This window comes from Dendrobium catenatum, unplaced genomic scaffold, assembly GCF_001605985.2.
Source record: "Dendrobium catenatum unplaced genomic scaffold, ASM160598v2 original_scaffold_72516, whole genome shotgun sequence".
NCBI lineage: Eukaryota > Viridiplantae > Streptophyta > Magnoliopsida > Asparagales > Orchidaceae > Dendrobium > Dendrobium catenatum.
In genome coordinates, this window is record NW_021390962.1 from 138,636 (window position 1) to 147,379 (window position 8,744).

The window sequence follows — 8,744 nt, forward strand, 5'->3', positions numbered from 1 at the left end:
CATAAAATCTTACAATGCAGAAGAGCATTCATAGGGCTACCTATTTTCGAGATCTAAAAGTCTCTGAAGAGGAGTTATATTGATTCTAAGCGTTTCTAAACTAGTAATATAGCATTTAAAAGCACTCATCCACACGGTGGCTTCAGATAGATCTTGGGCTTGATTGGAGCAGTTGCTAGATTTGTCCAATAAAAAAGTACTACCACGTGTTAGTTCCCGACCCCTTTATTCGTCCTTAAGATTGACGAGTGAGCAGCCTAGGAAGAGGAAAACATTCATCGCGGTCGTTGCCAAAAGTTGCTCATCGCTGGTGAGGTATTTCGTCTGGTCTTGACGTGAGGGGAAGTGACGGACGAGTTCTCCAAGATGCTACACACAAGTATCTCAGAAGGTTGAGAGGGGCTTGGAGCTCGAGAATTTTGCAAAAATCCTTAAATTAAGCCCATAAATTCTCGTATTTAAAGACCCAGATTAAAAATCAACAGCTAAGATCAATACTTGGCGATCATTTAGGAGGAAAGTAGAGAGTGTTTTCACAGCATTTTTGAATGAGGCCATCTAATGGGGACTTTTAGTGCCACTTAATAGATCTTTTAAATCCACTATATAATAAGTTTTTTTCAATATTTGCACCCCAATTTAATACTTGAGGTACTTGAGTCAACCCAAGTTTCAATAGGTCCAAAGGGGAACTTGTGCGGTTTGACGCCATGAGATGGTTGTTGAATAGATTTTAAATTTAAATAGACCCGTTTAGGCTAATTGGGTCCAAACCTGTTGGTTGACCTTGGTCAACCATTTGACCTAGGACTCAGGTCCTGAGCTCAAACGAAAGTTGGCAAGTTACTGACCCATCTTGAGGCCAAGTTAGGGGGAAAGAAAACAACATGAGCTCGAGAGAGTCTCGCACGAATTGGATTGAAATTAATTAAGGAGGAGTTTAGGGGTCAATTTGGGTTGACCCTGGATTGACTCAAGACCTGTGTGTTTGGGCCCTCCGCAGACTTGCTAGACTTCCTTGAACTCATTGGGAGTGGGTATCCTAGCTGGTCTCGGCTTGGTCAAATTTAGATTCAGAGTCAACATATTTTACCTTACTTCTTCATAAAAAAAAAAAAAAAGGTTAACAAACGTTACCCCACAGGGAGTGGTGAATATACATAGTGCAACCTGCTACGGTGTGGCGGTTGACCGAATGTGATAAAGAAAGTAGCGGTTAAAGTAGGGTGTCAAATTTCGGGTTCAAAGGGTCGGTTGATGGAGATCGGAACTCCGGAACTGAATACCAGGGTCAAACGCAGAACAAAGACAAACCCTAAACCGGACCTGACCAGGTAAAATGGTCGTTAAATGCGAACCACATGACCCGACCACCCAGGGTGCATAACAAAAAACCAAACGTTACCGGGTTACCCAGATCCGAACCCAACCCATGGGAACATGTCGCACTGGGTCGCCCGATGTCGCTGGAAGTGGGGTGCTGCCGGATGTGGTCATTAAGCGTTTAGCTACAAATAGCTAGCAACGGCCAGCGCTGCGGGTCGCCGATCCTACTTCGCGCTGGAAGGTTCTCGAGTCGCGACAGTAGAGTCGCGAACTGGGGTCGCAGCTGAGGCTGCTTACAGCGGAAGGTAGCACCTACCTGGCGTAGATAATCTTTTAATAACTGTAAACTTATGTTGGGAGGTCCATTGCGACCCAGTATGGGTACGTGTGCTGTCGCGCTAGGAATTCTATAAGGTCGCGACAGAAGCGACAGGGCGAGGCAGTAGTCGCGAGTAAAGCTGCTAGAACGCAAGGGTTGACCCTCCGGTAAACCCATCGGAAGATCAATACCCGTAACCCCACCCGTTTAACGTGGTCAGATTTCGTAGAAACCCGAAACAACCCGGTGGAAAAATTTACCTAATTTTGAGGGAATCGGGTCCGGACCAACCCAGATTTTTTGGGTCAGGTCTGGGTCGGCGTTCGTGTCGTGTCAAATATTGAGCCCCTTTAGGGTAAGCCCATAAGTGAAATAGAGGCGTTACCAACAAGTGGAATAAGTTAGGAAAAAACCCTTCTGACAGCCATACACCAACATTATAAGCAAATGGGGCAGAGCTCTAGGAGAGAGCGAAGTGAAGCAGCAGTGCACAAGGTAAGAGTCACCAAATGCGTGAACTAAAGTAGTGAGGCCATTCTACCTGGCCTACCCTTTAATCAACCAGGAGTTGAGCCAGGAATAGACCAAAGTAAAGGTCACCCCTAAGGGTGAAAAAGAGTAAAGAGCTAATAACTCGCATAAGCCTTACCTATAGTGAGCGTCAGAGCCTAGGGGAGAACTGAGAGTAAAGGTTCACCACGAGGTTAGAAAAGTAATTGGTTTTCTCTTGTAATATCCAGAATTTTAGGTATGAAATTTAATTTTAACATTAATTATAAGATGGTATATTACTAAAAATTTATTTAAAAGTTTAAGGTTAAATGTTGTTAAATTTAGTATTGACTATTTAAGTTACTAATAGCTCTAAAACGTAACAAATTACTGCTAAGATATTTATTTGGCTTATATAAAGAAATCTAAACACAGTATATGTTAATACGGCATCTTTGTTCTTCAAACCTTTCGTGTAATAAAATAAAAAAAAAAAAAAAAAACATAAAAAAAAAAAAAAATTAACATAAAAAAAATAAATAAAAAAATAAAAAAAAATAAAAAATAAAAAAAAAAAAAAAAAAAAAAAAAAAAAAAAAAATAATAAAAAAATTAAAAAAAAAAAAAATAGAATTAAAAAAATAAAAAAAAAAAATAAAATTAAATCAAAAAAAAATCAAAAAAAAAATTATTCAATCTAACAGAGAAGGTTCAGTTATCTTCCCAGTGTGGAGAAACAGAAAACTAAAGCGGTAGCTTTTTGGAAGCAAGATATTGCTGGCTTGTGAGTTCGTGTGATGTTGCGCCGATATTAGCTCAAAAGACGGAAGGAGATCACGGAGCGGCTCGTGTGTAGTGTATGGAAGTTGCTCTTCAGGCCATTTGACGAGTAGATAACTACTTAGTATCGTATTTGCTCTCTTCCCGTGAGGACATCAAACCGAAATCCTATAGCCAGTGCAGTAGTAGAGATAAAGTTATGCTACAACTTGTTGCTAAAGTGAAATTATTTGCATAATTTCTAAACCAGAATTTCTACTAATATAATGCTTATAAGAAATATTCAGCTTCCAAGCAATAAGAATTTATGTAAACAGCTTGACTAATTGGAAAGAGAAAGAATTTTGGCATATACCATTTCAGTCTAGGATTGGAAACGTCTCCGTAATAGAAGCTTTGGATCTGGGTTTCTCCGATACATAGAGGAAGCCCTAACCTATAAAGAAAATTGGCATGTGAAATGCAGGGAAATCTACCGGTATAGCTCATTAGCGAAAATCTTATGTAGGAATGAATGGCCGCGCTATAGTCTTTTGCTTAACGTATATGAGGAGTATTTTAGCATGCTTGTCAGACTAGTGACAAGAAGAAGTTTGTGTGATTTTAGTTAGAAGAAACAGAGGAACTGAAATAGGGAAAGAGGTACTCTTGAAGGAATATTACCGCATGTGGGAACCAAATAATCAATGAAAGGAAGAATGAGAGGAATTGTAGGAATAAATAGGTAAGCATATAATTGTATATTTGTCATTGTATTATATTCTTAAAAAGAAATGATGAAAGTATATAAGTGTATTATTAAATTGTTAAAGTTAGGATCTTTCTTTCATGAATATATTCTTGCAAAGAGAAAGTTTTTGGAAGTGACTTACAATCGAATTTTTAGAAAGACGTCTTCTTATAAGTAAGAGAAAATGGGAGGAATCTACTATTCATTCAAGGAGGTAAGTGATAAAAGTATTTTTTAAGATATAAATATAGCTTAGGTATAATTAGTAATTAATATAAATATATATATATTAAATGATTAATATGAACATGCAATTAAGGGAAATCATTTGTAAAGTATGAAATCTGAAAGCATAAAGTGTATTAAATATCAATTTAAAGTAAAGTTTGACTATATATGAAGTATGACTTACAATATAGTTGGGACAAAAGGGTTCCCAAACATGAGACTACATTGTAAGTGGGGAAAAAGGGACCCCAAAGAAATTAGACCTACATAGCAGGTGGGGTAAAAGGGACCCTTAAGAAATGAGACCTGCATAGCAGGTGGGGAAAAAAGGACCCCAAAGAGGCAAAAGGGATCTCTATGTAATTCAGTGGCGATAATGTCAGGTTTACCTGGGCTCCATTGAATATATTTATGAAAGAATAGCCAAATCTTTTAATGAGTACAATTGTTATTTAATATGGATTTAAGATTAAGTAAATGTTAATGGTTAATGAGATTTTATAAAATTGTCTATAGTAGTTTAACTTTTATTTATGTTTTTAATGTTTTGAATTTTTATCATTCAAGTTTAAAAATTATTTAAAGTTCCATAACTTATTAAGCCTCATAGCTCACCAGTATATTTCTTACTGGCTGTTGTTACAGAAAAAGGAAATGAGAAGATCATAACAATTTAATCTACAAGTATTTCATATGTTATGTTATGTTTGTATTTATATTTGTTTGAAGTATGAACATGAGGTACGTAAACTTTCCTATGACGGTTTACTTTGAATTTTTGTAGTGGCTATGTAAATACCTTATTTGAATTTAAAGTTAATAGTTGCTTCCATTTGATGAGATGTGAGATCTGAAATGTTGGATGATTTATAAAGATTTCAAATGTTCAAAAATATAGTATGATGAAATGATGCAATGTTTATATTAGTAATACTGCATGTACTGTTAAGGGGTATTATGGAGTGTTACACTCTCCCTGCCTTACCCTATAGTGAGGCAGAGCTGAAGAGAGAACAAAGGATAAAGTAGTAAAAGTAGACCAACTATCTGCCTGGTCGTATCAAAACAGCAGAATAGAAGGTGAAGGGGTCCCATCTCCTCCTACTCCTCTCAAAATAGTGGATTGAGGTGACTCTGTATTTGCCTGATCAAATCAAAATAGCAAATAAATGAGTCACAAAATCTGGTGTCTGCTTGATCAAAACAGGGCACTCAGGATAAAAGGTGGTGAGGAATGCCTCCTAGTGACTATATCGGGCTCTCTCAACTAGGTAAGTAAAGCAGACTATCTGTCTGACTATATCAAAATAGCAAGATAGAAGATGAAAAGAATCTCGTCTCCTCCTGATCATTTCAGAACAGTGGATTGGAGTGACTCGACACTTCTGCCTGACCTAAACAAAAGTGACTAAGTCATAAAATGGAAGCCTGCCTAGTCTTTAATAGGACATACGGAGTGGGGTGGTGAGGAATGTCTCATAGGGATTCTGTTGAACTCTCTCAACCAGAATAGTAAAACCAACTACCAGTCTGATCTTGCTAGGACAGTGGGGTAAAAGGTGAAAGGACCCCTTCTCCTCTTAATCCTTTCAAAATAGTGGATTGGAGTGACTCAACACTTCTGCCTGACCTCAGCAAAAGTGAATAAGCCATAAAATAGAAGCCTACCTAGTCTTTAACAGGATATCTGAAGTAAAGGGGTGGTGAGGAATGTCTCCCAGTGACTCTATTGGGCTCTCTTAATTGGAAAAGTAAAACTAACTACCAATCTGACCGTATCAGGATAGCGGGGTAGAAGGTGAAAGGTTCCTGTCTCCTCCTGATCCTTTTAGAACAATAGATTGGGGTGACTCACTACTTCTGCCTGACCTCAGCAAGAATCTCATAAGCCACAAAAATGAAAGTCTACCTAGTCTTTAATATGACATCCAAAGTAAAGGGGTGGTGAGGAATGCCTCTCAAGGACTCTGTCGGGCTCTCTCAACCGGGTATGTAAAACCTACTACCAGTCTGATCGCATCAGGGCAGTGGGATAGAAGGTGAAAAGTATTTTGTTTCCTTCTGATCCTTTCGGAGTAGTGGATTGGGATGATTCACTACGTCTGCCTGACCTCAGTGAGAAGCTCATAAGCCATAAAAATTGAAGCCTATCTAGTCTTTAATAGGACATCCAGGGTAAAAAGGAGTGATGATGAATGCCTTTTAGGCGCTCTGTCAGGTTCTCTCAACTAGGTAAGCTTCAACATCTGCTCAACCAGCTCGGCCTTACAAATGATGAAGGGCTCAATACTCACTTGCTCCTGTCGTGAGTAGTGGGTAAAGATTCAGGCTCTGATGCCTGCCTGATCACAACAGGACAATCAAAAAAGAAAAGGGGTGGTGAGGAATGCCTTCCAGGGGCACTGTTAGGCTCTCTCAACCAAACAAGTAAAACCAACTACCTGTTTGTTAGTATCAGAATAGCATGGTAGAAGATAAAATTCATCTCATCCTCAACCTACCACAGATCCGGGTAGGGATGTGATGGAGAAAGGGAAGATAAAAATGGAAGAATTTGAGGGATAAAGTTATCTAAGGAATCCCAAGCTAGCATTTTGGTAACAACATGATAGATGACAAATCGTCGTGCCCATGAGTATCCAAAAGCTATCAGGATCTCTTAGGAAACTCTAACGCTACATAAAAAAGGAGAGGAAGACATCAGAATGACATCTTCCAAGAGTTGAAAGAGATACACCCTCACTAGAGTGTGTAGAGGGGAAGTCTCTTTCCATGGGATAAAAAAGAACTAAAGTAGTGAGGGGGTACGTCCGCTATGGAAAATAGGACTAAGCCTAGGAGAAGAAATCAATAAAGGAGATACAGTGGTAAACCCATACTAACTGATGGGGGACCCTGTAGAAAGTATAATCAATATCAACGCATCCAAAGGACCTCTCTAGTAGGTAGTAGTCGGGTCTCAATGGGAAAAATAAGTGGTAAAAGTAAAAGCATTGCTGACTTCCTGCTAAAAAAATCAGATCTCCAGATAAGGGTGATGGTGGCACCTAAGGCACAAAACCACATACACCAAATAAGAGAAAAAGAACCAAAGTAGCAAGGGAGTACCCCACCACTAAGGATAATAACTCTGAACAGGAAAAAGCTCACAGTGGTAACACCCACAAAAAATAGTGGGACCCCATATGAAGTGGAAGTGACCTTAACACATTCATAAGAATACTTTAGCGACTGAGCCTAATATATGAATGATAGGATAGGTCACACAAAGGAGCAGTAGAACTGATCTTCTACTAGAAGATCAAAGTTCTCAAAATAGTGATGTTAACCTCTACGATAAGATATACTACATCACTATTAGTAAGACAACTCTAGGTAGTAAGAGGGCACACTCACTATCTGAGGATAGTAATCATGAATAAAATTAAATAACATCAAAAGGTCCCTGAGGTAACACCCACACAAATTGGTGGGACCCTGTGGGGAGTAAAAGCAGCACTACCACATTCATAGGACTACTCTAGCAGCTAAGAGTAGGGTATGAATGGTGAGGTAGGTCGATCAAAGAAAATAAGGAGCTGATCTTCCACTAGAAAATTAGAGCTCCTGAGAATGTGATGCTAACCTCTGAGGAAAGATATACTTCATCACAACTAAGGGAACCAACTAAGGTGATAAGAGAGCATATCTGCCACCCAGTATAGTAATCATGAGTGAAATCAATGATCATCAAAAGGTCATAGTGTTAACACCTATCCTAACTAGGTAGGATACTGTGAGGAGTAAGAGTGACACTATCATATTCATAGGACTACTCTGGCAGCTCAGAGCAATATATTAATGGGAGAGTAGGCTGCCAAAAGAGGACAGAAGAGGATTGATCTTTCCTTAGAAAGAACTAAGCTCACAAGGAAGTAATGTCGACATCTAGGGCATGATGTATCACATAACTAACTAAATCAAAATTAAAATCATGGAAGCTCATGACCAAATAAGTATACATTCATCATTGAAGTCAACTGCACTAAGGTGCTTCAAAGGAGAGAAATGAAGAACTTTGGGGAACTTATGCTCTTAGAGAGTATTACCAGGTTCCTCTTATGCCAAGGGCAACCGATTTTTCTCTACTAAGAGCTTCCCTCTTTTTATCACATGTATTTTTTTATAAGAGAGGAAATAGTGAATGGATTTGATAACCTAGGCCATGTTCGCCACATAAACAAAATTGTGGAAAGAGATGTAACAGGATCTTGTAAGGAAGAGAACTATTGGTTTTGATAACCCAGACTACATTCAACTCATATGAATGAACTGGGGAGCATAATCATAATGAAATTGATGTACAACTAAAATCAAAGTTAAGATAGAGGATCAATCATTACCATTCCTAACTAACATATGATGGTATGAACCTAGTACCCTATATCCAAAGGGTATAAACTAGAGACTATGACATCCCCGATCACATTCAACTCGCATGAATGAACTGAGGGCTACAACTATCAGGTAAAGACTAATAGGAAGAAGAGACTCACATAAAGAATAGTGGATCACTATCATCACACCTGATTGACATAGGTGGTGTGGACCTAGTTTCACCTCTCAACAAGAGGTTTTAAATTTACTAGTTTTGATATCCATGACCACACTTGGGGTGGCCAAGTGAAACTGGGCAGTACAAATATAAGCATTAATATGCCTACAGCATATTAGTGTATCACCTTCAAGGATGACCTTATACCTTTCAAGGCGAACATCGTGTGGTAGAGGATAAGTCATCGTGGCCACACAGACTGCCAAAACTAAGAGGGTTCCTTTTAGGAGCTACATATACAGAGGGATATTTGCAGGAGGGAAGGGGACCTCCTA